We start from the raw sequence: 24680 nt of genomic DNA, 5'->3' as shown, positions 1-24680 counted from the left end.
CCTCGCAACCTCTTGTTTTGGACTTTACAGAAATTTAAAAAATTGTCTTAACCTTCTGTCAGAAGTGGGATTTGAACCCACGCCTCCAGGGGAGACTGCGACCTTAACGCAGCGCCTTAGACCACTCGGCCATCCTGACTGTAAAATAACTCAAACACTGAAATTATGACAAATACTAGGATAACCTATATTTCATCTATCATTGAATTGCACATCCTTTTTTACAAAGGAGCGAGAAATATCAGGTCTGATACCTGCAGCGACCTCCCTTGTGGCACATACACATTCACGTAAGTGGACATTTATTTGTTACATGAATGCCTTTTTCACGGTTTCCCTCCCAACCTCTTGTTTTGGACTTTACAGAAATTAAAACACTTGTCTTAACCTTCTGTCAGAAGTGGGATTTGAACCCACGCCTCCAGGGGAGACTGCGACCTTAACGCAGCGCCTTAGACCACTCGGCCATCCTGACTGTAAAATACCTCAAACACTGAAATTATGACAAATACTAGGATAACCTACATTTCATATATCATTGAATTGCACATCCTTTTTTACAAAAGAGCGAGAAATATCAGGTCTGATACCTGCAGCGTTCTCCCTTGTGGCACATACACATTCACGTAAGTGGACATTTATCCTGACTGTAAAATACCTCAAACATTGAAATTATGACAAATAGCAGGATAACCTACATTTCATATATCATTGAATTGCACATCCTTTTTTACAAAAGAGCGAGAAATATCAGCTCTGATACCTGCAGCGTCCTCCCTTGTGGCACTTACACATGTGTAAGGCACATACACATTCACATCCTTTTTTACAAAAGAGCGAGAAATATCAGCTCTGATACCTGCAGCGTCCTCCCTTGTGGCACATACACATTCACGTAAGTGGACATTTATTGTTACATGAATGCCTTTTTCACGGTTTCCCTCGTAACCTCTTGTTTTGGACTTTACAGATATTAAAACACTTGTCTTAACCTTCTGTCAGAAGTGGGATTTGAACCCACGCCTCCAGGGGAGACTGCGACCTTAACGCAGCGCCTTAGACCACTCGGCCATCCTGACTGTAAAATACCTCAAACACTGAAATTATGACAAATACTAGGATAACCTATATTTCATCTATCATTGAATTGCACATCCTTTTTTACAAAGGAGCGAGAAATATCAGGTCTGATACCTGCAGCGTTCTCCCTTGTGGCACATACACATTCACGTAAGTGGACATTTATTTGTTACATGAATGCCTTTTTCACAGTTTCCCTCGCAACCTCTTGTTTTGGACTTTACAGAAATTAAAACACTTGTCTTAACCTTTTTGTCAGAAGTGGGATTTGAACCCACGCCTCCAGGGGAGACTGCGACCTTAACGCAGCGCCTTAGACCACTCGGCCATCCTGACTGTAAAATACCTCAAACACTGAAATTATGACAAATACTAGGATAACCTACATTTCATATATCATTGAATTGCACATCCTTTTTTACAAAAGAGCGAGAAATATCAGGTCTGATACCTGCAGCGTCCTCCCTTGTGGCACATACACATTCACGTAACTGGACATTTATTTGTTACATGAATGCCTTTTTCACGGTTTCCCTCGCAACCTCTTGTTTTGGACTTTACAGAAATTTAAAAAATTGTCTTAACCTTCTGTCAGAAGTGGGATTTGAACCCACGCCTCCAGGGGAGACTGCGACCTTAACGCAGCGCCTTAGACCACTCGGCCATCCTGACTGTAAAATACCTCAAACATTGAAATCATGACAAATAGCAGGATAACCTACATTTCATTTATCATTGAATTGCACATCCTTTTTTACAAAAGAGCGAGAAATATCAGCTCTGATACCTGCAGCGTCCTCCCTTGTGGCACATACACATTCACGTAAGTGGACATTTATTGTTACATGAATGCCTTTTTCACGGTTTCCCTCGTAACCTCTTGTTTTGGACTTTACAGATATTAAAACACTTGTCTTAACCTTCTGTCAGAAGTGGGATTTGAACCCACGCCTCCAGGGGAGACTGCGACCTTAACGCAGCGCCTTAGACCACTCGGCCATCCTGACTGAAAAATACCTCAAACACTGAAATTATGACAAATACTAGGATAACCTACATTTCATATATCATTGAATTGCACATCCTTTTTTACAAAAGAGCGAGAAATATCAGGTCTGATACCTGCAGCGTCCTCCCTTGTGGCACATACACATTCACGTAAGTGGACATTTATTTGTTACATGAATGCCTTTTTCACGGTTTCCCTCGCAACCTCTTGTTTTGGACTTTACAGAAATTTAAAGAATTGTCTTAACCTTTTGCCAGAAGTGTGATTTGACCCCACGCCTCCAGGGGAGACTGCGACCTTAACGCAGCGCCTTAGACCACTCGGCCATCCTGACTGTAAAATACCTCAAACATTGAAATCATGACAAATAGCAGGATAACCTACATTTCATATATCATTGAATTGCACATCCTTTTTTACAAAAGAGCGAGAAATATCAGCTCTGATACCTGCAGCGTCCTCCCTTGTGGCACTTACACATTCACGTAAGTGGACATTTATTCGTTACATGAATGCCTTTTTCACGGTTTCCCTCGCAACCTCTTGTTTTGGACTTTACAGAAATTTAAAGAATTGTCTTAACCTTCTGTCAGAATTGGGATTTGAACCCACGCCTCCAGGGGAGACTGCGGCCTCAACGCAGCGCCTTAGACCACTCGGCCATCCTGACTGCAAAATACCTAAAACATTGAAAATATGACAAATAGCAGGATAACCTACATTTCATTTATCATTGAATTGCACATCCTTTTTTACAAAAGAGCGAGAAATATCAGCTCTGATACCTGCAGCGTCCTCCCTTGTGGCACTTACACATGTGTAAGGCACATACACATTCACGTAAGTGGACATTTATTTGTTACATGAATGCCTTTTTCACGGTTTCCCTCGCAACCTCTTGTTTTGGACTTTACAGAAATTAAAACACTTGTCTTAACCTTCTGTCAGAAGTGGGATTTGAACCCACGCCTCCAGGGGAGACTGCGACCTTAACGCAGCGCCTTAGACCACTCGGCCATCCTGACTGTAAAATACCTCAAACACTGAAATTATGACAAATACTAGGATAACCTACATTTCATATATCATTGAATTGCACATCCTTTTTTACAAAAGAGCGAGAAATATCAGGTCTGATACCTGCAGCGTTCTCCCTTGTGGCACATACACATTCACGTAAGTGGACATTTATCCTGACTGTAAAATACCTCAAACATTGAAATTATGACAAATAGCAGGATAACCTACATTTCATATATCATTGAATTGCACATCCTTTTTTACAAAAGAGCGAGAAATATCAGCTCTGATACCTGCAGCGTCCTCCCTTGTGGCACTTACACATGTGTAAGGCACATACACATTCACATCCTTTTTTACAAAAGAGCGAGAAATATCAGCTCTGATACCTGCAGCGTCCTCCCTTGTGGCACATACACATTCACGTAAGTGGACATTTATTGTTACATGAATGCCTTTTTCACGGTTTCCCTCGTAACCTCTTGTTTTGGACTTTACAGATATTAAAACACTTGTCTTAACCTTCTGTCAGAAGTGGGATTTGAACCCACGCCTCCAGGGGAGACTGCGACCTTAACGCAGCGCCTTAGACCACTCGGCCATCCTGACTGAAAAATACCTCAAACACTGAAATTATGACAAATACTAGGATAACCTACATTTCATATATCATTGAATTGCACATCCTTTTTTACAAAAGAGCGAGAAATATCAGGTCTGATACCTGCAGCATCCTCCCTTGTGGCACATACACATTCACGTAAGTGGACATTTATTTGTTACATGAATGCCTTTTTCACGGTTTCCCTCGCAACCTCTTGTTTTGGACTTTACAGAAATTTAAAGAATTGTCTTAACCTTTTGCCAGAAGTGTGATTTGACCCCTTGCCTCCAGGGAAGACTACGACCTTAACGCAGCGCCTTAGACCACTCGGCCATCCTGACTGTAAAATACCTCAAACATTGAAATCATGACAAATAGCAGGATAACCTACATTTCATATATCATTGAATTGCACATCCTTTTTTACAAAAGAGCGAGAAATATCAGCTCTGATACCTGCAGCGTCCTCCCTTGTGGCACTTACACATTCACGTAAGTGGACATTTATTCGTTACATGAATGCCTTTTTCACGGTTTCCCTCGCAACCTCTTGTTTTGGACTTTACAGAAATTTAAAGAATTGTCTTAACCTTCTGTCAGAATTGGGATTTGAACCCACGCCTCCAGGGGAGACTGCGGCCTCAACGCAGCGCCTTAGACCACTCGGCCATCCTGACTGCAAAATACCTAAAACATTGAAAATATGACAAATAGCAGGATAACCTACATTTCATTTATCATTGAATTGCACATCCTTTTTTACAAAAGAGCGAGAAATATCAGCTCTGATACCTGCAGCGTCCTCCCTTGTGGCACTTACACATGTGTAAGGCACATACACATTCACGTAAGTGGACATTTATTTGTTACATGAATGCCTTTTTCACGGTTTCCCTCGCAACCTCTTGTTTTGGACTTTACAGAAATTTAAAAAATTGTCTTAACCTTCTGTCAGAAGTGGGATTTGAACCCACGCCTCCAGGGGAGACTGCGGCCTTAACGCAGCGCCTTAGACCACTCGGCCATCCTGACTGTAAAATAACTCAAACACTGAAATTATGACAAATACTAGGATAACCTATATTTCATCTATCATTGAATTGCACATCCTTTTTTACAAAGGAGCGAGAAATATCAGGTCTGATACCTGCAGCGACCTCCCTTGTGGCACATACACATTCACGTAAGTGGACATTTATTTGTTACATGAATGCCTTTTTCACGGTTTCCCTCGCAACCTCTTGTTTTGGACTTTACAGAAATTAAAACACTTGTCTTAACCTTCTGTCAGAAGTGGGATTTGAACCCACGCCTCCAGGGGAGACTGCGACCTTAACGCAGCGCCTTAGACCACTCGGCCATCCTGACTGTAAAATACCTCAAACACTGAAATTATGACAAATACTAGGATAACCTACATTTCATATATCATTGAATTGCACATCCTTTTTTACAAAAGAGCGAGAAATATCAGGTCTGATACCTGCAGCGTTCTCCCTTGTGGCACATACACATTCACGTAAGTGGACATTTATCCTGACTGTAAAATACCTCAAACATTGAAATTATGACAAATAGCAGGATAACCTACATTTCATATATCATTGAATTGCACATCCTTTTTTACAAAAGAGCGAGAAATATCAGCTCTGATACCTGCAGCGTCCTCCCTTGTGGCACTTACACATGTGTAAGGCACATACACATTCACATCCTTTTTTACAAAAGAGCGAGAAATATCAGCTCTGATACCTGCAGCGTCCTCCCTTGTGGCACATACACATTCACGTAAGTGGACATTTATTGTTACATGAATGCCTTTTTCACGGTTTCCCTCGTAACCTCTTGTTTTGGACTTTACAGATATTAAAACACTTGTCTTAACCTTTTTGTCAGAAGTGGGATTTGAACCCACGCCTCCAGGGGAGACTGCGACCTTAACGCAGCGCCTTAGACCACTCGGCCATCCTGACTGTAAAATACCTCAAACACTGAAATTATGACAAATACTAGGATAACCTACATTTCATATATCATTGAATTGCACATCCTTTTTTACAAAAGAGCGAGAAATATCAGGTCTGATACCTGCAGCGTCCTCCCTTGTGGCACATACACATTCACGTAACTGGACATTTATTTGTTACATGAATGCCTTTTTCACGGTTTCCCTCGCAACCTCTTGTTTTGGACTTTACAGAAATTTAAAAAATTGTCTTAACCTTCTGTCAGAAGTGGGATTTGAACCCACGCCTCCAGGGGAGACTGCGACCTTAACGCAGCGCCTTAGACCACTCGGCCATCCTGACTGTAAAATACCTCAAACATTGAAATCATGACAAATAGCAGGATAACCTACATTTCATTTATCATTGAATTGCACATCCTTTTTTACAAAAGAGCGAGAAATATCAGCTCTGATACCTGCAGCGTCCTCCCTTGTGGCACATACACATTCACGTAAGTGGACATTTATTTGTTACATGAATGCCTTTTTCACGGTTTCCCTCGCAACCTCTTGTTTTGGACTTTACAGAAATTTAAAGAATTGTCTTAACCTTTTGCCAGAAGTGTGATTTGACCCCACGCCTCCAGGGGAGACTGCGACCTTAACGCAGCGCCTTAGACCACTCGGCCATCCTGACTGTAAAATACCTCAAACATTGAAATCATGACAAATAGCAGGATAACCTACATTTCATATATCATTGAATTGCACATCCTTTTTTACAAAAGAGCGAGAAATATCAGCTCTGATACCTGCAGCGTCCTCCCTTGTGGCACTTACACATTCACGTAAGTGGACATTTATTCGTTACATGAATGCCTTTTTCACGGTTTCCCTCGCAACCTCTTGTTTTGGACTTTACAGAAATTTAAAGAATTGTCTTAACCTTCTGTCAGAATTGGGATTTGAACCCACGCCTCCAGGGGAGACTGCGGCCTCAACGCAGCGCCTTAGACCACTCGGCCATCCTGACTGCAAAATACCTAAAACATTGAAAATATGACAAATAGCAGGATAACCTACATTTCATTTATCATTGAATTGCACATCCTTTTTTACAAAAGAGCGAGAAATATCAGCTCTGATACCTGCAGCGTCCTCCCTTGTGGCACTTACACATGTGTAAGGCACATACACATTCACGTAAGTGGACATTTATTTGTTACATGAATGCCTTTTTCACGGTTTCCCTCGCAACCTCTTGTTTTGGACTTTACAGAAATTTAAAAAATTGTCTTAACCTTCTGTCAGAAGTGGGATTTGAACCCACGCCTCCAGGGGAGACTGCGACCTTAACGCAGCGCCTTAGACCACTCGGCCATCCTGACTGTAAAATAACTCAAACACTGAAATTATGACAAATACTAGGATAACCTATATTTCATCTATCATTGAATTGCACATCCTTTTTTACAAAGGAGCGAGAAATATCAGGTCTGATACCTGCAGCGACCTCCCTTGTGGCACATACACATTCACGTAAGTGGACATTTATTTGTTACATGAATGCCTTTTTCACGGTTTCCCTCGCAACCTCTTGTTTTGGACTTTACAGAAATTAAAACACTTGTCTTAACCTTCTGTCAGAAGTGGGATTTGAACCCACGCCTCCAGGGGAGACTGCGACCTTAACGCAGCGCCTTAGACCACTCGGCCATCCTGACTGTAAAATACCTCAAACACTGAAATTATGACAAATACTAGGATAACCTACATTTCATATATCATTGAATTGCACATCCTTTTTTACAAAAGAGCGAGAAATATCAGGTCTGATACCTGCAGCGTTCTCCCTTGTGGCACATACACATTCACGTAAGTGGACATTTATCCTGACTGTAAAATACCTCAAACATTGAAATTATGACAAATAGCAGGATAACCTACATTTCATATATCATTGAATTGCACATCCTTTTTTACAAAAGAGCGAGAAATATCAGCTCTGATACCTGCAGCGTCCTCCCTTGTGGCACTTACACATGTGTAAGGCACATACACATTCACATCCTTTTTTACAAAAGAGCGAGAAATATCAGCTCTGATACCTGCAGCGTCCTCCCTTGTGGCACATACACATTCACGTAAGTGGACATTTATTGTTACATGAATGCCTTTTTCACGGTTTCCCTCGTAACCTCTTGTTTTGGACTTTACAGATATTAAAACACTTGTCTTAACCTTCTGTCAGAAGTGGGATTTGAACCCACGCCTCCAGGGGAGACTGCGACCTTAACGCAGCGCCTTAGACCACTCGGCCATCCTGACTGTAAAATACCTCAAACACTGAAATTATGACAAATACTAGGATAACCTATATTTCATCTATCATTGAATTGCACATCCTTTTTTACAAAGGAGCGAGAAATATCAGGTCTGATACCTGCAGCGTTCTCCCTTGTGGCACATACACATTCACGTAAGTGGACATTTATTTGTTACATGAATGCCTTTTTCACAGTTTCCCTCGCAACCTCTTGTTTTGGACTTTACAGAAATTAAAACACTTGTCTTAACCTTTTTGTCAGAAGTGGGATTTGAACCCACGCCTCCAGGGGAGACTGCGACCTTAACGCAGCGCCTTAGACCACTCGGCCATCCTGACTGTAAAATACCTCAAACACTGAAATTATGACAAATACTAGGATAACCTACATTTCATATATCATTGAATTGCACATCCTTTTTTACAAAAGAGCGAGAAATATCAGGTCTGATACCTGCAGCGTCCTCCCTTGTGGCACATACACATTCACGTAACTGGACATTTATTTGTTACATGAATGCCTTTTTCACGGTTTCCCTCGCAACCTCTTGTTTTGGACTTTACAGAAATTTAAAAAATTGTCTTAACCTTCTGTCAGAAGTGGGATTTGAACCCACGCCTCCAGGGGAGACTGCGACCTTAACGCAGCGCCTTAGACCACTCGGCCATCCTGACTGTAAAATACCTCAAACATTGAAATCATGACAAATAGCAGGATAACCTACATTTCATTTATCATTGAATTGCACATCCTTTTTTACAAAAGAGCGAGAAATATCAGCTCTGATACCTGCAGCGTCCTCCCTTGTGGCACATACACATTCACGTAAGTGGACATTTATTGTTACATGAATGCCTTTTTCACGGTTTCCCTCGTAACCTCTTGTTTTGGACTTTACAGATATTAAAACACTTGTCTTAACCTTCTGTCAGAAGTGGGATTTGAACCCACGCCTCCAGGGGAGACTGCGACCTTAACGCAGCGCCTTAGACCACTCGGCCATCCTGACTGAAAAATACCTCAAACACTGAAATTATGACAAATACTAGGATAACCTACATTTCATATATCATTGAATTGCACATCCTTTTTTACAAAAGAGCGAGAAATATCAGGTCTGATACCTGCAGCGTCCTCCCTTGTGGCACATACACATTCACGTAAGTGGACATTTATTTGTTACATGAATGCCTTTTTCACGGTTTCCCTCGCAACCTCTTGTTTTGGACTTTACAGAAATTTAAAGAATTGTCTTAACCTTTTGCCAGAAGTGTGATTTGACCCCACGCCTCCAGGGGAGACTGCGACCTTAACGCAGCGCCTTAGACCACTCGGCCATCCTGACTGTAAAATACCTCAAACATTGAAATCATGACAAATAGCAGGATAACCTACATTTCATATATCATTGAATTGCACATCCTTTTTTACAAAAGAGCGAGAAATATCAGCTCTGATACCTGCAGCGTCCTCCCTTGTGGCACTTACACATTCACGTAAGTGGACATTTATTCGTTACATGAATGCCTTTTTCACGGTTTCCCTCGCAACCTCTTGTTTTGGACTTTACAGAAATTTAAAGAATTGTCTTAACCTTCTGTCAGAATTGGGATTTGAACCCACGCCTCCAGGGGAGACTGCGGCCTCAACGCAGCGCCTTAGACCACTCGGCCATCCTGACTGCAAAATACCTAAAACATTGAAAATATGACAAATAGCAGGATAACCTACATTTCATTTATCATTGAATTGCACATCCTTTTTTACAAAAGAGCGAGAAATATCAGCTCTGATACCTGCAGCGTCCTCCCTTGTGGCACTTACACATGTGTAAGGCACATACACATTCACGTAAGTGGACATTTATTTGTTACATGAATGCCTTTTTCACGGTTTCCCTCGCAACCTCTTGTTTTGGACTTTACAGAAATTAAAACACTTGTCTTAACCTTCTGTCAGAAGTGGGATTTGAACCCACGCCTCCAGGGGAGACTGCGACCTTAACGCAGCGCCTTAGACCACTCGGCCATCCTGACTGTAAAATACCTCAAACACTGAAATTATGACAAATACTAGGATAACCTACATTTCATATATCATTGAATTGCACATCCTTTTTTACAAAAGAGCGAGAAATATCAGGTCTGATACCTGCAGCGTTCTCCCTTGTGGCACATACACATTCACGTAAGTGGACATTTATCCTGACTGTAAAATACCTCAAACATTGAAATTATGACAAATAGCAGGATAACCTACATTTCATATATCATTGAATTGCACATCCTTTTTTACAAAAGAGCGAGAAATATCAGCTCTGATACCTGCAGCGTCCTCCCTTGTGGCACTTACACATGTGTAAGGCACATACACATTCACATCCTTTTTTACAAAAGAGCGAGAAATATCAGCTCTGATACCTGCAGCGTCCTCCCTTGTGGCACATACACATTCACGTAAGTGGACATTTATTGTTACATGAATGCCTTTTTCACGGTTTCCCTCGTAACCTCTTGTTTTGGACTTTACAGATATTAAAACACTTGTCTTAACCTTCTGTCAGAAGTGGGATTTGAACCCACGCCTCCAGGGGAGACTGCGACCTTAACGCAGCGCCTTAGACCACTCGGCCATCCTGACTGAAAAATACCTCAAACACTGAAATTATGACAAATACTAGGATAACCTACATTTCATATATCATTGAATTGCACATCCTTTTTTACAAAAGAGCGAGAAATATCAGGTCTGATACCTGCAGCATCCTCCCTTGTGGCACATACACATTCACGTAAGTGGACATTTATTTGTTACATGAATGCCTTTTTCACGGTTTCCCTCGCAACCTCTTGTTTTGGACTTTACAGAAATTTAAAGAATTGTCTTAACCTTTTGCCAGAAGTGTGATTTGACCCCTTGCCTCCAGGGAAGACTACGACCTTAACGCAGCGCCTTAGACCACTCGGCCATCCTGACTGTAAAATACCTCAAACATTGAAATCATGACAAATAGCAGGATAACCTACATTTCATATATCATTGAATTGCACATCCTTTTTTACAAAAGAGCGAGAAATATCAGCTCTGATACCTGCAGCGTCCTCCCTTGTGGCACTTACACATTCACGTAAGTGGACATTTATTCGTTACATGAATGCCTTTTTCACGGTTTCCCTCGCAACCTCTTGTTTTGGACTTTACAGAAATTTAAAGAATTGTCTTAACCTTCTGTCAGAATTGGGATTTGAACCCACGCCTCCAGGGGAGACTGCGGCCTCAACGCAGCGCCTTAGACCACTCGGCCATCCTGACTGCAAAATACCTAAAACATTGAAAATATGACAAATAGCAGGATAACCTACATTTCATTTATCATTGAATTGCACATCCTTTTTTACAAAAGAGCGAGAAATATCAGCTCTGATACCTGCAGCGTCCTCCCTTGTGGCACTTACACATGTGTAAGGCACATACACATTCACGTAAGTGGACATTTATTTGTTACATGAATGCCTTTTTCACGGTTTCCCTCGCAACCTCTTGTTTTGGACTTTACAGAAATTTAAAAAATTGTCTTAACCTTCTGTCAGAAGTGGGATTTGAACCCACGCCTCCAGGGGAGACTGCGGCCTTAACGCAGCGCCTTAGACCACTCGGCCATCCTGACTGCAAAATACCTAAAACATTGAAAATATGACAAATAGCAGGATAACCTACATTTCATTTATCATTGAATTCCACATCCTTTTTTACAAAAGAGCGAGAAATATCAGCTCTGATACCTGCAGCGTCCTCCCTTGTGGCACTTACACATGTGTAAGGCACATACACATTCACATCCTTTTTTACAAAAGAGCGAGAAATATCAGCTCTGATACCTGCAGCGTCCTCCCTTGTGGCACATACACATTCACGTAACTGGACATTTATTTGTTACATGAATGCCTTTTTCACGGTTTCCCTCGCAACCTCTTGTTTTGGACTTTACAGAAATTAAAACACTTGTCTTAACCTTTTTGTCAGAAGTGGGATTTGAACCCACGCCTCCAGGGGAGACTGCGACCTTAACGCAGCGCCTTAGACCACTCGGCCATCCTGACTGTAAAATACCTCAAACACTGAAAAGATGACAAATACTAGGATAACCTACATTTCATATATCATTGAATTGCACATCCTTTTTTACAAAAGAGCGAGAAATATCATGTCTGATACCTGCAGCGTCCTCCCTTGAGGCACTTCGGATTCACTTGTTACATGAATGCCTTCTTCACGGTTTCCCTCACAACCTCATGTTTTGGACTTTACGGAAATTGAAACACTTCTTATAACCTTTTGTCAGAAGTGGGATTTGAACCCACGACTCCAGGGGAGACTGCGACCTTAACGCAGCGCCTTAGACCACTCGGCCATCCTGACTGTAAAATACCTCAAACACTGAAATTATGACAAATACTAGGATAACCTGTATTTCATCTATCATTGAATTGCACATCCTTTTTTACAAAGGAGCGAGAAATATCAGGTCTGATACCTGCAGCGTCCTCCCTTGTGGCACATACACATTCACGTAACTGGACATTTATTTGTTACATGAATGCCTTTTTCACGGTTTCCCTCGCAACCTCTTGTTTTGGACTTTACAGAAATTAAAACACTTGTCTTAACCTTTTTGTCAGAAGTGGGATTTGAACCCACGCCTCCAGGGGAGACTGCGACCTTAACGCAGCGCCTTAGACCACTCGGCCATCCTGACTGTAAAATACCTCAAACACTGAAATTATGACAAATAGCAGGATAACCTATATTTCATATATCATTGAATTGCACATCCTTTTTTACAAAAGAGCGAGAAATATCAGCTCTGATACCTGCAGCGTCCTCCCTTGTGGCACATACACATTCACGTAACTGGACATTTATTGTTACATGAATGCCTTTTTCACGGTTTCCCTCGCAACCTCTTGTTTTGGACTTTACAGAAATTTAAAGAATTGTCTTAACCTTTTGCCAGAAGTGTGATTTGACCCCACGCCTCCAGGGGAGACTGCGACCTTAACGCAGCGCCTTAGACCACTCGGCCATCCTGACTGTAAAATACCTCAAACACTGAAATTATGACAAATACTAGGATAACCTATATTTCATCTATCATTGAATTGCACATCCTTTTTTACAAAGGAGCGAGAAATATCAGGTCTGATACCTGCAGCGTTCTCCCTTGTGGCACATACACATTCACGTAAGTGGACATTTATTTGTTACATGAATGCCTTTTTCACAGTTTCCCTCGCAACCTCTTGTTTTGGACTTTACAGAAATTAAAACACTTGTCTTAACCTTTTTGTCAGAAGTGGGATTTGAACCCACGCCTCCAGGGGAGACTGCGACCTTAACGCAGCGCCTTAGACCACTCGGCCATCCTGACTGTAAAATACCTCAAACACTGAAATTATGACAAATACTAGGATAACCTACATTTCATATATCATTGAATTGCACATCCTTTTTTACAAAAGAGCGAGAAATATCAGGTCTGATACCTGCAGCGTCCTCCCTTGTGGCACATACACATTCACGTAACTGGACATTTATTTGTTACATGAATGCCTTTTTCACGGTTTCCCTCGCAACCTCTTGTTTTGGACTTTACAGAAATTTAAAAAATTGTCTTAACCTTCTGTCAGAAGTGGGATTTGAACCCACGCCTCCAGGGGAGACTGCGACCTTAACGCAGCGCCTTAGACCACTCGGCCATCCTGACTGTAAAATACCTCAAACATTGAAATCATGACAAATAGCAGGATAACCTACATTTCATTTATCATTGAATTGCACATCCTTTTTTACAAAAGAGCGAGAAATATCAGCTCTGATACCTGCAGCGTCCTCCCTTGTGGCACTTACACATTCACGTAAGTGGACATTTATTCGTTACATGAATGCCTTTTTCACGGTTTCCCTCGCAACCTCTTGTTTTGGACTTTACAGAAATTTAAAGAATTGTCTTAACCTTCTGTCAGAATTGGGATTTGAACCCACGCCTCCAGGGGAGACTGCGGCCTCAACGCAGCGCCTTAGACCACTCGGCCATCCTGACTGCAAAATACCTAAAACATTGAAAATATGACAAATAGCAGGATAACCTACATTTCATTTATCATTGAATTGCACATCCTTTTTTACAAAAGAGCGAGAAATATCAGCTCTGATACCTGCAGCGTCCTCCCTTGTGGCACTTACACATGTGTAAGGCACATACACATTCACGTAAGTGGACATTTATTTGTTACATGAATGCCTTTTTCACGGTTTCCCTCGCAACCTCTTGTTTTGGACTTTACAGAAATTAAAACACTTGTCTTAACCTTCTGTCAGAAGTGGGATTTGAACCCACGCCTCCAGGGGAGACTGCGACCTTAACGCAGCGCCTTAGACCACTCGGCCATCCTGACTGTAAAATACCTCAAACACTGAAATTATGACAAATACTAGGATAACCTACATTTCATATATCATTGAATTGCACATCCTTTTTTACAAAAGAGCGAGAAATATCAGGTCTGATACCTGCAGCGTTCTCCCTTGTGGCACATACACATTCACGTAAGTGGACATTCATCCTGACTGTAAAATACCTCAAACATTGAAATTATGACAAATAGCAGGATAACCTACATTTCATATATCATTGAATTGCACATCCTTTTTTACAAAAGAGCGAGAAATATCAGCTCTGATACCTGCAGCGTCCTCCCTTGTGGCACTTACACATGTGTAAGGCACATACACATTCACATCCTTTTTTACAAAAGAGCGAGAAATATCAGCTCTGATACCTGCAGCGTCCTCCCTTGTGGCACATACACATTCACGTAAGTGGACATTTATTGTTACATGAATGCCTTTTTCACGGTTTCCCTCGTAACCTCTTGTTTTGGACTTTACAGATATTAAAACACTTGTCTTAACCTTCTGTCAGAAGTGGGATTTGAACCCACGCCTCCAGGGGAGACTGCGACCTTAACGCAGCGCCTTAGACCACTCGGCCATCCTGACTGAAAAATACCTCAAACACTGAAATTATGACAAATACTAGGATAACCTACATTTCATATATCATTGAATTGCACATCCTTTTTTACAAAAGAGCGAGAAATATCAGGTCTGATACCTGCAGCATCCTCCCTTGTGGCACATACACATTCACGTAAGTGGACATTTATTTGTTACATGAATGCCTTTTTCACGGTTTCCCTCGCAACCTCTTGTTTTGGACTTTACAGAAATTTAAAGAATTGTCTTAACCTTTTGCCAGAAGTGTGATTTGACCCCTTGCCTCCAGGGAAGACTACGACCTTAACGCAGCGCCTTAGACCACTCGGCCATCCTGACTGTAAAATACCTCAAACATTGAAATCATGACAAATAGCAGGATAACCTACATTTCATATATCATTGAATTGCACATCCTTTTTTACAAAAGAGCGAGAAATATCAGCTCTGATACCTGCAGCGTCCTCCCTTGTGGCACTTACACATTCACGTAAGTGGACATTTATTCGTTACATGAATGCCTTTTTCACGGTTTCCCTCGCAACCTCTTGTTTTGGACTTTACAGAAATTTAAAGAATTGTCTTAACCTTCTGTCAGAATTGGGATTTGAACCCACGCCTCCAGGGGAGACTGCGGCCTCAACGCAGCGCCTTAGACCACTCGGCCATCCTGACTGCAAAATACCTAAAACATTGAAAATATGACAAATAGCAGGATAACCTACATTTCATTTATCATTGAATTGCACATCCTTTTTTACAAAAGAGCGAGAAATATCAGCTCTGATACCTGCAGCGTCCTCCCTTGTGGCACTTACACATGTGTAAGGCACATACACATTCACGTAAGTGGACATTTATTTGTTACATGAATGCCTTTTTCACGGTTTCCCTCGCAACCTCTTGTTTTGGACTTTACAGAAATTTAAAAAATTGTCTTAACCTTCTGTCAGAAGTGGGATTTGAACCCACGCCTCCAGGGGAGACGGCGACCTTAACGCAGCGCCTTAGACCACTCGGCCATCCTGACTGTAAAATAACTCAAACACTGAAATTATGACAAATACTAGGATAACCTATATTTCATCTATCATTGAATTGCACATCCTTTTTTACAAAGGAGCGAGAAATATCAGGTCTGATACCTGCAGCGACCTCCCTTGTGGCACATACACATTCACGTAAGTGGACATTTATTTGTTACATGAATGCCTTTTTCACGGTTTCCCTCGCAACCTCTTGTTTTGGACTTTACAGAAATTAAAACACTTGTCTTAACCTTTTGCCAGAAGTGTGATTTGACCCCTTGCCTCCAGGGAAGACTACGACCTTAACGCAGCGCCTTAGACCACTCGGCCATCCTGACTGTAAAATACCTCAAACATTGAAATCATGACAAATAGCAGGATAACCTACATTTCATATATCATTGAATTGCACATCCTTTTTTACAAAAGAGCGAGAAATATCAGCTCTGATACCTGCAGCGTCCTCCCTTGTGGCACTTACACATTCACGTAAGTGGACATTTATTCGTTACATGAATGCCTTTTTCACGGTTTCCCTCGCAACCTCTTGTTTTGGACTTTACAGAAATTTAAAGAATTGTCTTAACCTTCTGTCAGAATTGGGATTTGAACCCACGCCTCCAGGGGAGACTGCGGCCTCAACGCAGCGCCTTAGACCACTCGGCCATCCTGACTGCAAAATACCTAAAACATTGAAAATATGACAAATAGCAGGATAACCTACATTTCATTTATCATTGAATTGCACATCCTTTTTTACAAAAGAGCGAGAAATATCAGCTCTGATACCTGCAGCGTCCTCCCTTGTGGCACTTACACATGTGTAAGGCACATACACATTCACGTAAGTGGACATTTATTTGTTACATGAATGCCTTTTTCACGGTTTCCCTCGCAACCTCTTGTTTTGGACTTTACAGAAATTTAAAAAATTGTCTTAACCTTCTGTCAGAAGTGGGATTTGAACCCACGCCTCCAGGGGAGACTGCGACCTTAACGCAGCGCCTTAGACCACTCGGCCATCCTGACTGTAAAATAACTCAAACACTGAAATTATGACAAATACTAGGATAACCTATATTTCATCTATCATTGAATTGCACATCCTTTTTTACAAAGGAGCGAGAAATATCAGGTCTGATACCTGCAGCGACCTCCCTTGTGGCACATACACATTCACGTAAGTGGACATTTATTTGTTACATGAATGCCTTTTTCACGGTTTCCCTCGCAACCTCTTGTTTTGGACTTTACAGAAATTAAAACACTTGTCTTAACCTTCTGTCAGAAGTGGGATTTGAACCCACGCCTCCAGGGGAGACTGCGACCTTAACGCAGCGCCTTAGACCACTCGGCCATCCTGACTGAAAAATACCTCAAACACTGAAATTATGACAAATACTAGGATAACCTACATTTCATATATCATTGAATTGCACATCCTTTTTTACAAAAGAGCGAGAAATATCAGGTCTGATACCTGCAGCGTCCTCCCTTGTGGCACATACACATTCACGTAAGTGGACATTTATTTGTTACATGAATGCCTTTTTCACGGTTTCCCTCGCAACCTCTTGTTTTGGACTTTACAGAAATTTAAAGAATTGTCTTAACCTTTTGCCAGAAGTGTGATTTGACCCCACGCCTCCAGGGGAGACTGCGACCTTAACGCAGCGCCTTAGACCACTCGGCCATCCTGACTGTAAAATACCTCAAACATTGAAATCATGACAAATAGCAGGATAACCTACATTTCATATATCATTGAATTGCACATCCTTTTTTACAAAAGAGCGAGAAATATCAGCTCTGATACCTGCAGCGTCCTCCCTTGTGGCACTTACACATTCACGTAAGTGGACATTTATTCGTTACATGAATGCCTTTTTCACGGTTTCCCTCGCAACCTCTTGTTTTGGACTTTACAGAAATTAAAACACTTGTCTTAACCTTCTGTCAGAAGTGGGATTTGAACCCACGCCTCCAGGGGAGACTGCGACCTTAACGCAGCGCCTTAGACCACTCGGCCATCCTGACTGAAAAATACCTCAAACACTGAAATTATGACAAATACTAGGATAACCTACATTTCATATATCATTGAATTGCACATCCTTTTTTACAAAAGAGCGAGAAATATCAGGTCTGATACCTGCAGCGTCCTCCCTTGTGGCACATACACATTCACGTAAGTGGACATTTATTTGTTACATGAATGCCTTTTTCACGGTTTCCCTCGCAACCTCTTGTTTTGGACTTTACAGAAATTTAAAGAATTGTCTTAACCTTTTGCCAGAAGTGTGATTTGACCCCACGCCTCCAGGGGAGACTGCGACCTTAACGCAGCGCCTTAGACCACTCGGCCATCCTGACTGTAAAATACCTCAAACATTGAAATCATGACAAATAGCAGGATAACCTACATTTCATATATCATTGAATTGCACATCCTTTTTTACAAAAGAGCGAGAAATATCAGCTCTGATACCTGCAGCGTCCTCCCTTGTGGCACTTACACATTCACGTAAGTGGACATTTATTCGTTACATGAATGCCTTTTTCACGGTTTCCCTCGCAACCTCTTGTTTTGGACTTTACAGAAATTTAAAGAATTGTCTTAACCTTCTGTCAGAATTGGGATTTGACCCCTTGCCTCCAGGGAAGACTACGACCTTAACGCAGCGCCTTAGACCACTCGGCCATCCTGACTGTAAAATACCTCAAACATTGAAATCATGACAAATAGCAGGATAACCTACATTTCATATATCATTGAATTGCACATCCTTTTTTACAAAAGAGCGAGAAATATCAGCTCTGATACCTGCAGCGTCCTCCCTTGTGGCACTTACACATTCACGTAAGTGGACATTTATTCGTTACATGAATGCCTTTTTCACGGTTTCCCTCGCAACCTCTTGTTTTGGACTTTACAGAAATTTAAAGAATTGTCTTAACCTTCTGTCAGAATTGGGATTTGAACCCACGCCTCCAGGGGAGACTGCGGCCTCAACGCAGCGCCTTAGACCACTCGGCCATCCTGACTGCAAAATACCTAAAACATTGAAAATATGACAAATAGCAGGATAACCTACATTTCATTTATCATTGAATTGCACATCCTTTTTTACAAAAGAGCGAGAAATATCAGCTCTGATACCTGCAGCGTCCTCCCTTGTGGCACTTACACATGTGTAAGGCACATACACATTCACGTAAGTGGACATTTATTTGTTACATGAATGCCTTTTTCACGGTTTCCCTCGCAACCTCTTGTTTTGGACTTTACAGAAATTTAAAAAATTGTCTTAACCTTCTGTCAGAAGTGGGATTTGAACCCACGCCTCCAGGGGAGACTGCGACCTTAACGCAGCGCCTTAGACCACTCGGCCATCCTGACTGTAAAATAACTCAAACACTGAAATTATGACAAATACTAGGATAACCTATATTTCATCTATCATTGAATTGCACATCCTTTTTTACAAAGGAGCGAGAAATATCAGGTCTGATACCTGCAGCGACCTCCCTTGTGGCACATACACATTCACGTAAGTGGACATTTATTTGTTACATGAATGCCTTTTTCACGGTTTCCCTCGCAACCTCTTGTTTTGGACTTTACAGAAATTAAAACACTTGTCTTAACCTTCTGTCAGAAGTGGGATTTGAACCCACGCCTCCAGGGGAGACTGCGACCTTAACGCAGCGCCTTAGACCACTCGGCCATCCTGACTGAAAAATACCTCAAACACTGAAATTATGACAAATACTAGGATAACCTACATTTCATATATCATTGAATTGCACATCCTTTTTTACAAAAGAGCGAGAAATATCAGGTCTGATACCTGCAGCGTCCTCCCTTGTGGCACATACACATTCACGTAAGTGGACATTTATTTGTTACATGAATGCCTTTTTCACGGTTTCCCTCGCAACCTCTTGTTTTGGACTTTACAGAAATTTAAAGAATTGTCTTAACCTTTTGCCAGAAGTGTGATTTGACCCCACGCCTCCAGGGGAGACTGCGACCTTAACGCAGCGCCTTAGACCACTCGGCCATCCTGACTGTAAAATACCTCAAACATTGAAATCATGACAAATAGCAGGATAACCTACATTTCATATATCATTGAATTGCACATCCTTTTTTACAAAAGAGCGAGAAATATCAGCTCTGATACCTGCAGCGTCCTCCCTTGTGGCACTTACACATTCACGTAAGTGGACATTTATTCGTTACATGAATGCCTTTTTCACGGTTTCCCTCGCAACCTCTTGTTTTGGACTTTACAGAAATTTAAAGAATTGTCTTAACCTTCTGTCAGAATTGGGATTTGAACCCACGCCTCCAGGGGAGACTGCGGCCTCAACGCAGCGCCTTAGACCACTCGGCCATCCTGACTGCAAAATACCTAAAACATTGAAAATATGACAAATAGCAGGATAACCTACATTTCATTTATCATTGAATTGCACATCCTTTTTTACAAAAGAGCGAGAAATATCAGCTCTGATACCTGCAGCGTCCTCCCTTGTGGCACTTACACATGTGTAAGGCACATACACATTCACGTAAGTGGACATTTATTTGTTACATGAATGCCTTTTTCACGGTTTCCCTCGCAACCTCTTGTTTTGGACTTTACAGAAATTTAAAAAATTGTCTTAACCTTCTGTCAGAAGTGGGATTTGAACCCACGCCTCCAGGGGAGACTGCGACCTTAACGCAGCGCCTTAGACCACTCGGCCATCCTGACTGTAAAATAACTCAAACACTGAAATTATGACAAATACTAGGATAACCTATATTTCATCTATCATTGAATTGCACATCCTTTTTTACAAAGGAGCGAGAAATATCAGGTCTGATACCTGCAGCGACCTCCCTTGTGGCACATACACATTCACGTAAGTGGACATTTATTTGTTACATGAATGCCTTTTTCACGGTTTCCCTCGCAACCTCTTGTTTTGGACTTTACAGAAATTAAAACACTTGTCTTAACCTTCTGTCAGAAGTGGGATTTGAACCCACGCCTCCAGGGGAGACTGCGACCTTAACGCAGCGCCTTAGACCACTCGGCCATCCTGACTGTAAAATACCTCAAACACTGAAATTATGACAAATACTAGGATAACCTACATTTCATATATCATTGAATTGCACATCCTTTTTTACAAAAGAGCGAGAAATATCAGGTCTGATACCTGCAGCGTTCTCCCTTGTGGCACATACACATTCACGTAAGTGGACATTTATCCTGACTGTAAAATACCTCAAACATTGAAATTATGACAAATAGCAGGATAACCTACATTTCATATATCATTGAATTGCACATCCTTTTTTACAAAAGAGCGAGAAATATCAGGTCTGATACCTGCAGCGTTCTCCCTTGTGGCACATACACATTCACGTAAGTGGACATTTATCCTGACTGTAAAATACCTCAAACATTGAAATTATGACAAATAGCAGGATAACCTACATTTCATATATCATTGAATTGCACATCCTTTTTTACAAAAGAGCGAGAAATATCAGGTCTGATACCTGCAGCGTCCTCCCTTGTGGCACATACACATTCACGTAAGTGGACATTTATTTGTTACATGAATGCCTTTTTCACGGTTTCCCTCGCAACCTCTTGTTTTGGACTTTACAGAAATTTAAAGTATTGTCTTAACCTTTTGCCAGAAGTGTGATTTGACCCCTTGCCTCCAGGGAAGACTACGACCTTAACGCAGCGCCTTAGACCACTCGGCCATCCTGACTGTAAAATACCTCAAACATTGAAATCATGACAAATAGCAGGATAACCTACATTTCATATATCATTGAATTGCACATCCTTTTTTACAAAAGAGCGAGAAATATCAGCTCTGATACCTGCAGCGTCCTCCCTTGTGGCACTTACACATTCACGTAAGTGGACATTTATTCGTTACATGAATGCCTTTTTCACGGTTTCCCTCGCAACCTCTTGTTTTGGACTTTACAGAAATTTAAAGAATTGTCTTAACCTTCTGTCAGAATTGGGATTTGAACCCACGCCTCCAGGGGAGACTGCGGCCTCAACGCAGCGCCTTAGACCACTCGGCCATCCTGACTGCAAAATACCTAAAACATTGAAAATATGACAAATAGCAGGATAACCTACATTTCATTTATCATTGAATTGCACATCCTTTTTTACAAAAGAGCGAGAAATATCAGCTCTGATACCTGCAGCGTCCTCCCTTGTGGCACTTACACATGTGTAAGGCACATACACATTCACGTAAGTGGACATTTATTTGTTACATGAATGCCTTTTTCACGGTTTCCCTCGCAACCTCTTGTTTTGGACTTTACAGAAATTTAAAAAATTGTCTTAACCTTCTGTCAGAAGTGGGATTTGAACCCACGCCTCCAGGGGAGACTGCGACCTTAACGCAGCGCCTTAGACCACTCGGCCATCCTGACTGTAAAATAACTCAAACACTGAAATTATGACAAATACTAGGATAACCTATATTTCATCTATCATTGAATTGCACATCCTTTTTTACAAAGGAGCGAGAAATATCAGGTCTGATACCTGCAGCGACCTCCCTTGTGGCACATACACATTCACGTAAGTGGACATTTATTTGTTACATGAATGCCTTTTTCACGGTTTCCCTCGCAACCTCTTGTTTTGGACTTTACAGAAATTAAAACACTTGTCTTAACCTTTTGCCAGAAGTGTGATTTGACCCCTTGCCTCCAGGGAAGACTACGACCTTAACGCAGCGCCTTAGACCACTCGGCCATCCTGACTGTAAAATACCTCAAACATTGAAATCATGACAAATAGCAGGATAACCTACATTTCATATATCATTGAATTGCACATCCTTTTTTACAAAAGAGCGAGAAATATCAGCTCTGATACCTGCAGCGTCCTCCCTTGTGGCACTTACACATTCACGTAAGTGGACATTTATTCGTTACATGAATGCCTTTTTCACGGTTTCCCTCGCAACCTCTTGTTTTGGACTTTACAGAAATTTAAAGAATTGTCTTAACCTTCTGTCAGAATTGGGATTTGAACCCACGCCTCCAGGGGAGACTGCGGCCTCAACGCAGCGCCTTAGACCACTCGGCCATCCTGACTGCAAAATACCTAAAACATTGAAAATATGACAAATAGCAGGATAACCTACATTTCATTTATCATTGAATTGCACATCCTTTTTTACAAAAGAGCGAGAAATATCAGCTCTGATACCTGCAGCGTCCTCCCTTGTGGCACTTACACATGTGTAAGGCACATACACATTCACGTAAGTGGACATTTATTTGTTACATGAATGCCTTTTTCACGGTTTCCCTCGCAACCTCTTGTTTTGGACTTTACAGAAATTTAAAAAATTGTCTTAACCTTCTGTCAGAAGTGGGATTTGAACCCACGCCTCCAGGGGAGACTGCGACCTTAACGCAGCGCCTTAGACCACTCGGCCATCCTGACTGTAAAATAACTCAAACACTGAAATTATGACAAATACTAGGATAACCTATATTTCATCTATCATTGAATTGCACATCCTTTTTTACAAAGGAGCGAGAAATATCAGGTCTGATACCTGCAGCGACCTCCCTTGTGGCACATACACATTCACGTAAGTGGACATTTATTTGTTACATGAATGCCTTTTTCACGGTTTCCCTCGCAACCTCTTGTTTTGGACTTTACAGAAATTAAAACACTTGTCTTAACCTTCTGTCAGAAGTGGGATTTGAACCCACGCCTCCAGGGGAGACTGCGACCTTAACGCAGCGCCTTAGACCACTCGGCCATCCTGACTGAAAAATACCTCAAACACTGAAATTATGACAAATACTAGGATAACCTACATTTCATATATCATTGAATTGCACATCCTTTTTTACAAAAGAGCGAGAAATATCAGGTCTGATACCTGCAGCGTCCTCCCTTGTGGCACATACACATTCACGTAAGTGGACATTTATTTGTTACATGAATGCCTTTTTCACGGTTTCCCTCGCAACCTCTTGTTTTGGACTTTACAGAAATTTAAAGAATTGTCTTAACCTTTTGCCAGAAGTGTGATTTGACCCCACGCCTCCAGGGGAGACTGCGACCTTAACGCAGCGCCTTAGACCACTCGGCCATCCTGACTGTAAAATACCTCAAACATTGAAATCATGACAAATAGCAGGATAACCTACATTTCATATATCATTGAATTGCACATCCTTTTTTACAAAAGAGCGAGAAATATCAGCTCTGATACCTGCAGCGTCCTCCCTTGTGGCACTTACACATTCACGTAAGTGGACATTTATTCGTTACATGAATGCCTTTTTCACGGTTTCCCTCGCAACCTCTTGTTTTGGACTTTACAGAAATTAAAACACTTGTCTTAACCTTCTGTCAGAAGTGGGATTTGAACCCACGCCTCCAGGGGAGACTGCGACCTTAACGCAGCGCCTTAGACCACTCGGCCATCCTGACTGAAAAATACCTCAAACACTGAAATTATGACAAATACTAGGATAACCTACATTTCATATATCATTGAATTGCACATCCTTTTTTACAAAAGAGCGAGAAAT

The 24680-nt window shown here is 41.5% G+C and overlaps 52 non-coding genes across 52 annotated transcripts; all 52 read right to left on the bottom strand.

The window, feature by feature from the left end:
• Nucleotides 1–56: 56 nt before the first annotated feature.
• Nucleotides 57–139, bottom strand: trnal-aag (transfer RNA leucine (anticodon AAG)). The gene has a single exon. It is a non-coding gene; the product is annotated as a tRNA-Leu (tRNA).
• A 253-nt stretch (nt 140–392) lies between these two features.
• Nucleotides 393–475, bottom strand: trnal-aag (transfer RNA leucine (anticodon AAG)). Its single transcript has one exon. It is a non-coding gene; the product is annotated as a tRNA-Leu (tRNA).
• A 521-nt stretch (nt 476–996) lies between these two features.
• Nucleotides 997–1079, bottom strand: trnal-aag (transfer RNA leucine (anticodon AAG)). The gene has a single exon. It is a non-coding gene; the product is annotated as a tRNA-Leu (tRNA).
• A 254-nt stretch (nt 1080–1333) lies between these two features.
• trnal-aag (transfer RNA leucine (anticodon AAG)) lies at nt 1334–1416 on the bottom strand. Its single transcript has one exon. It is a non-coding gene; the product is annotated as a tRNA-Leu (tRNA).
• A 253-nt stretch (nt 1417–1669) lies between these two features.
• On the bottom strand, nt 1670–1752 carry trnal-aag (transfer RNA leucine (anticodon AAG)). Its single transcript has one exon. It is a non-coding gene; the product is annotated as a tRNA-Leu (tRNA).
• A 252-nt stretch (nt 1753–2004) lies between these two features.
• On the bottom strand, nt 2005–2087 carry trnal-aag (transfer RNA leucine (anticodon AAG)). The gene has a single exon. It is a non-coding gene; the product is annotated as a tRNA-Leu (tRNA).
• Nucleotides 2088–2676: 589 nt separating this feature from the next.
• trnal-gag (transfer RNA leucine (anticodon GAG)) lies at nt 2677–2759 on the bottom strand. The gene has a single exon. It is a non-coding gene; the product is annotated as a tRNA-Leu (tRNA).
• A 272-nt stretch (nt 2760–3031) lies between these two features.
• Nucleotides 3032–3114, bottom strand: trnal-aag (transfer RNA leucine (anticodon AAG)). Its single transcript has one exon. It is a non-coding gene; the product is annotated as a tRNA-Leu (tRNA).
• Nucleotides 3115–3635: 521 nt separating this feature from the next.
• On the bottom strand, nt 3636–3718 carry trnal-aag (transfer RNA leucine (anticodon AAG)). The gene has a single exon. It is a non-coding gene; the product is annotated as a tRNA-Leu (tRNA).
• Nucleotides 3719–4307: 589 nt separating this feature from the next.
• Nucleotides 4308–4390, bottom strand: trnal-gag (transfer RNA leucine (anticodon GAG)). Its single transcript has one exon. It is a non-coding gene; the product is annotated as a tRNA-Leu (tRNA).
• A 272-nt stretch (nt 4391–4662) lies between these two features.
• On the bottom strand, nt 4663–4745 carry trnal-aag (transfer RNA leucine (anticodon AAG)). Its single transcript has one exon. It is a non-coding gene; the product is annotated as a tRNA-Leu (tRNA).
• Nucleotides 4746–4998: 253 nt separating this feature from the next.
• On the bottom strand, nt 4999–5081 carry trnal-aag (transfer RNA leucine (anticodon AAG)). Its single transcript has one exon. It is a non-coding gene; the product is annotated as a tRNA-Leu (tRNA).
• A 522-nt stretch (nt 5082–5603) lies between these two features.
• trnal-aag (transfer RNA leucine (anticodon AAG)) lies at nt 5604–5686 on the bottom strand. Its single transcript has one exon. It is a non-coding gene; the product is annotated as a tRNA-Leu (tRNA).
• A 253-nt stretch (nt 5687–5939) lies between these two features.
• Nucleotides 5940–6022, bottom strand: trnal-aag (transfer RNA leucine (anticodon AAG)). Its single transcript has one exon. It is a non-coding gene; the product is annotated as a tRNA-Leu (tRNA).
• A 589-nt stretch (nt 6023–6611) lies between these two features.
• Nucleotides 6612–6694, bottom strand: trnal-gag (transfer RNA leucine (anticodon GAG)). The gene has a single exon. It is a non-coding gene; the product is annotated as a tRNA-Leu (tRNA).
• A 272-nt stretch (nt 6695–6966) lies between these two features.
• trnal-aag (transfer RNA leucine (anticodon AAG)) lies at nt 6967–7049 on the bottom strand. Its single transcript has one exon. It is a non-coding gene; the product is annotated as a tRNA-Leu (tRNA).
• A 253-nt stretch (nt 7050–7302) lies between these two features.
• On the bottom strand, nt 7303–7385 carry trnal-aag (transfer RNA leucine (anticodon AAG)). The gene has a single exon. It is a non-coding gene; the product is annotated as a tRNA-Leu (tRNA).
• Nucleotides 7386–7906: 521 nt separating this feature from the next.
• On the bottom strand, nt 7907–7989 carry trnal-aag (transfer RNA leucine (anticodon AAG)). Its single transcript has one exon. It is a non-coding gene; the product is annotated as a tRNA-Leu (tRNA).
• A 254-nt stretch (nt 7990–8243) lies between these two features.
• Nucleotides 8244–8326, bottom strand: trnal-aag (transfer RNA leucine (anticodon AAG)). The gene has a single exon. It is a non-coding gene; the product is annotated as a tRNA-Leu (tRNA).
• Nucleotides 8327–8579: 253 nt separating this feature from the next.
• Nucleotides 8580–8662, bottom strand: trnal-aag (transfer RNA leucine (anticodon AAG)). Its single transcript has one exon. It is a non-coding gene; the product is annotated as a tRNA-Leu (tRNA).
• Nucleotides 8663–8914: 252 nt separating this feature from the next.
• On the bottom strand, nt 8915–8997 carry trnal-aag (transfer RNA leucine (anticodon AAG)). Its single transcript has one exon. It is a non-coding gene; the product is annotated as a tRNA-Leu (tRNA).
• Nucleotides 8998–9586: 589 nt separating this feature from the next.
• trnal-gag (transfer RNA leucine (anticodon GAG)) lies at nt 9587–9669 on the bottom strand. The gene has a single exon. It is a non-coding gene; the product is annotated as a tRNA-Leu (tRNA).
• Nucleotides 9670–9941: 272 nt separating this feature from the next.
• trnal-aag (transfer RNA leucine (anticodon AAG)) lies at nt 9942–10024 on the bottom strand. Its single transcript has one exon. It is a non-coding gene; the product is annotated as a tRNA-Leu (tRNA).
• A 521-nt stretch (nt 10025–10545) lies between these two features.
• On the bottom strand, nt 10546–10628 carry trnal-aag (transfer RNA leucine (anticodon AAG)). The gene has a single exon. It is a non-coding gene; the product is annotated as a tRNA-Leu (tRNA).
• A 589-nt stretch (nt 10629–11217) lies between these two features.
• trnal-gag (transfer RNA leucine (anticodon GAG)) lies at nt 11218–11300 on the bottom strand. The gene has a single exon. It is a non-coding gene; the product is annotated as a tRNA-Leu (tRNA).
• A 272-nt stretch (nt 11301–11572) lies between these two features.
• On the bottom strand, nt 11573–11655 carry trnal-aag (transfer RNA leucine (anticodon AAG)). Its single transcript has one exon. It is a non-coding gene; the product is annotated as a tRNA-Leu (tRNA).
• Nucleotides 11656–12005: 350 nt separating this feature from the next.
• trnal-aag (transfer RNA leucine (anticodon AAG)) lies at nt 12006–12088 on the bottom strand. Its single transcript has one exon. It is a non-coding gene; the product is annotated as a tRNA-Leu (tRNA).
• Nucleotides 12089–12324: 236 nt separating this feature from the next.
• On the bottom strand, nt 12325–12407 carry trnal-aag (transfer RNA leucine (anticodon AAG)). The gene has a single exon. It is a non-coding gene; the product is annotated as a tRNA-Leu (tRNA).
• A 254-nt stretch (nt 12408–12661) lies between these two features.
• trnal-aag (transfer RNA leucine (anticodon AAG)) lies at nt 12662–12744 on the bottom strand. Its single transcript has one exon. It is a non-coding gene; the product is annotated as a tRNA-Leu (tRNA).
• A 589-nt stretch (nt 12745–13333) lies between these two features.
• trnal-aag (transfer RNA leucine (anticodon AAG)) lies at nt 13334–13416 on the bottom strand. The gene has a single exon. It is a non-coding gene; the product is annotated as a tRNA-Leu (tRNA).
• A 253-nt stretch (nt 13417–13669) lies between these two features.
• On the bottom strand, nt 13670–13752 carry trnal-aag (transfer RNA leucine (anticodon AAG)). Its single transcript has one exon. It is a non-coding gene; the product is annotated as a tRNA-Leu (tRNA).
• Nucleotides 13753–14005: 253 nt separating this feature from the next.
• On the bottom strand, nt 14006–14088 carry trnal-gag (transfer RNA leucine (anticodon GAG)). The gene has a single exon. It is a non-coding gene; the product is annotated as a tRNA-Leu (tRNA).
• Nucleotides 14089–14360: 272 nt separating this feature from the next.
• Nucleotides 14361–14443, bottom strand: trnal-aag (transfer RNA leucine (anticodon AAG)). The gene has a single exon. It is a non-coding gene; the product is annotated as a tRNA-Leu (tRNA).
• A 521-nt stretch (nt 14444–14964) lies between these two features.
• On the bottom strand, nt 14965–15047 carry trnal-aag (transfer RNA leucine (anticodon AAG)). Its single transcript has one exon. It is a non-coding gene; the product is annotated as a tRNA-Leu (tRNA).
• A 589-nt stretch (nt 15048–15636) lies between these two features.
• Nucleotides 15637–15719, bottom strand: trnal-gag (transfer RNA leucine (anticodon GAG)). Its single transcript has one exon. It is a non-coding gene; the product is annotated as a tRNA-Leu (tRNA).
• Nucleotides 15720–15991: 272 nt separating this feature from the next.
• Nucleotides 15992–16074, bottom strand: trnal-aag (transfer RNA leucine (anticodon AAG)). Its single transcript has one exon. It is a non-coding gene; the product is annotated as a tRNA-Leu (tRNA).
• Nucleotides 16075–16663: 589 nt separating this feature from the next.
• Nucleotides 16664–16746, bottom strand: trnal-gag (transfer RNA leucine (anticodon GAG)). Its single transcript has one exon. It is a non-coding gene; the product is annotated as a tRNA-Leu (tRNA).
• A 272-nt stretch (nt 16747–17018) lies between these two features.
• On the bottom strand, nt 17019–17101 carry trnal-aag (transfer RNA leucine (anticodon AAG)). The gene has a single exon. It is a non-coding gene; the product is annotated as a tRNA-Leu (tRNA).
• Nucleotides 17102–17354: 253 nt separating this feature from the next.
• On the bottom strand, nt 17355–17437 carry trnal-aag (transfer RNA leucine (anticodon AAG)). The gene has a single exon. It is a non-coding gene; the product is annotated as a tRNA-Leu (tRNA).
• Nucleotides 17438–18026: 589 nt separating this feature from the next.
• Nucleotides 18027–18109, bottom strand: trnal-aag (transfer RNA leucine (anticodon AAG)). The gene has a single exon. It is a non-coding gene; the product is annotated as a tRNA-Leu (tRNA).
• Nucleotides 18110–19034: 925 nt separating this feature from the next.
• trnal-gag (transfer RNA leucine (anticodon GAG)) lies at nt 19035–19117 on the bottom strand. The gene has a single exon. It is a non-coding gene; the product is annotated as a tRNA-Leu (tRNA).
• A 272-nt stretch (nt 19118–19389) lies between these two features.
• Nucleotides 19390–19472, bottom strand: trnal-aag (transfer RNA leucine (anticodon AAG)). The gene has a single exon. It is a non-coding gene; the product is annotated as a tRNA-Leu (tRNA).
• A 253-nt stretch (nt 19473–19725) lies between these two features.
• Nucleotides 19726–19808, bottom strand: trnal-aag (transfer RNA leucine (anticodon AAG)). The gene has a single exon. It is a non-coding gene; the product is annotated as a tRNA-Leu (tRNA).
• Nucleotides 19809–20397: 589 nt separating this feature from the next.
• Nucleotides 20398–20480, bottom strand: trnal-gag (transfer RNA leucine (anticodon GAG)). Its single transcript has one exon. It is a non-coding gene; the product is annotated as a tRNA-Leu (tRNA).
• A 272-nt stretch (nt 20481–20752) lies between these two features.
• On the bottom strand, nt 20753–20835 carry trnal-aag (transfer RNA leucine (anticodon AAG)). Its single transcript has one exon. It is a non-coding gene; the product is annotated as a tRNA-Leu (tRNA).
• A 253-nt stretch (nt 20836–21088) lies between these two features.
• On the bottom strand, nt 21089–21171 carry trnal-aag (transfer RNA leucine (anticodon AAG)). Its single transcript has one exon. It is a non-coding gene; the product is annotated as a tRNA-Leu (tRNA).
• Nucleotides 21172–22106: 935 nt separating this feature from the next.
• Nucleotides 22107–22189, bottom strand: trnal-gag (transfer RNA leucine (anticodon GAG)). The gene has a single exon. It is a non-coding gene; the product is annotated as a tRNA-Leu (tRNA).
• A 272-nt stretch (nt 22190–22461) lies between these two features.
• trnal-aag (transfer RNA leucine (anticodon AAG)) lies at nt 22462–22544 on the bottom strand. The gene has a single exon. It is a non-coding gene; the product is annotated as a tRNA-Leu (tRNA).
• Nucleotides 22545–23133: 589 nt separating this feature from the next.
• trnal-gag (transfer RNA leucine (anticodon GAG)) lies at nt 23134–23216 on the bottom strand. The gene has a single exon. It is a non-coding gene; the product is annotated as a tRNA-Leu (tRNA).
• A 272-nt stretch (nt 23217–23488) lies between these two features.
• On the bottom strand, nt 23489–23571 carry trnal-aag (transfer RNA leucine (anticodon AAG)). The gene has a single exon. It is a non-coding gene; the product is annotated as a tRNA-Leu (tRNA).
• A 253-nt stretch (nt 23572–23824) lies between these two features.
• Nucleotides 23825–23907, bottom strand: trnal-aag (transfer RNA leucine (anticodon AAG)). Its single transcript has one exon. It is a non-coding gene; the product is annotated as a tRNA-Leu (tRNA).
• A 589-nt stretch (nt 23908–24496) lies between these two features.
• trnal-aag (transfer RNA leucine (anticodon AAG)) lies at nt 24497–24579 on the bottom strand. Its single transcript has one exon. It is a non-coding gene; the product is annotated as a tRNA-Leu (tRNA).
• Nucleotides 24580–24680: the final 101 nt, after the last annotated feature.

This window comes from Gasterosteus aculeatus, chromosome 13, assembly GCF_964276395.1.
Source record: "Gasterosteus aculeatus chromosome 13, fGasAcu3.hap1.1, whole genome shotgun sequence".
In the NCBI taxonomy this organism is placed as follows: domain Eukaryota; kingdom Metazoa; phylum Chordata; class Actinopteri; order Perciformes; family Gasterosteidae; genus Gasterosteus; species Gasterosteus aculeatus.
The sequence above is the reverse complement of the archived record's forward strand: the minus strand, read 5'-3'. Positions and strand labels throughout refer to the sequence as shown.